The sequence below is a fragment of the Gallus gallus genome, chromosome 2 (assembly GCF_016699485.2).
Source record: "Gallus gallus isolate bGalGal1 chromosome 2, bGalGal1.mat.broiler.GRCg7b, whole genome shotgun sequence".
Classification (NCBI taxonomy): domain Eukaryota; kingdom Metazoa; phylum Chordata; class Aves; order Galliformes; family Phasianidae; genus Gallus; species Gallus gallus.
The window spans coordinates 38761447-38762495 of NC_052533.1; positions in this window are offsets into that span (position 1 = coordinate 38761447).

The window sequence follows — 1049 nt, forward strand, 5'->3', positions numbered from 1 at the left end:
GCTGTATTAATACGTGCTACATACGCTTTTGTAGTTCTAGTAATCTACCTCAGTGCAGAGTGTCCTGAGTTAGGCATGAGGCTGTGTTCACAGTTGGTTTTTTTGGGTCTTTTCCTTCATCCTAACTGTCATAAACTAATAAAAGTTGTAATTCCTCATAAAAGCATAGTGTTTGGGAGCTTTTTATTTTTATTTTTCTGCTTTACTCTCTATCTCCTAAGAAGCCCTGCTATGGGTTTACCAGCCCTGGCAACAAGCTACTCAGAGTCTGTGGGCTGAGGAGTGTTTTTGTTAGTTGAAGTAGATATGTGTAGCTTACTCCTCGTACTACTGCACTGGAAGCTGTATTAGTCCAACTGTTGAATCCTTTTAAGAAAATACAGTTTTAGTAGATGAAGAATTAACTTATGTTAGGAAAACATCTGAATTATAGCTTTTATTGTCATTAGTATCTTAAGGGTTGTTGTTGTTGTTTGGCTTTTTTTTTTTTGCTATTGATGAAAAGTTGATAGCAAACCTTTGGATTTAACTGAGATAAGTTTATTTTCTGTTCATCGTACCTATCTGTGTTAAAATACTAAATTGTTTTATATGTTAAGAGTATTTAATTTTTATTTCTACTTACATATTTTTTGTGAATGTTTTTACTTTGCACTGTCCTTATTTAGGAGTTAAAACCAACAGTTGCCCTCAATCTGCATTCAGGGACATTCACTAACTTTTCTTTCTATGGAGCTACAATACTTACTTCCATCACGAGTATTCTAAGCATCAGAAATCTGGGAAGAACTGACTATTTGAAGCTTCATACAATTTTTACAGTTGACTTCAGAAGATTTCTAGAAGTCACTTTTTCCTGCTGTTAGCGTTGCTAGGAGGTAAATATGCATTTGAATGAAAAGAGGTAGGAAGTGGCCTGTCCAGAGCTAATTTGGTGGTAAACGCTGCTTTAGAACGCTCGTTTTCTTGAAGGAAACACTGTTCAGACAGAGACTTCTGTTCTGAATACGGTAATTAGAAACTTTTAGTCCAGCTCATGGTGAAGTAGG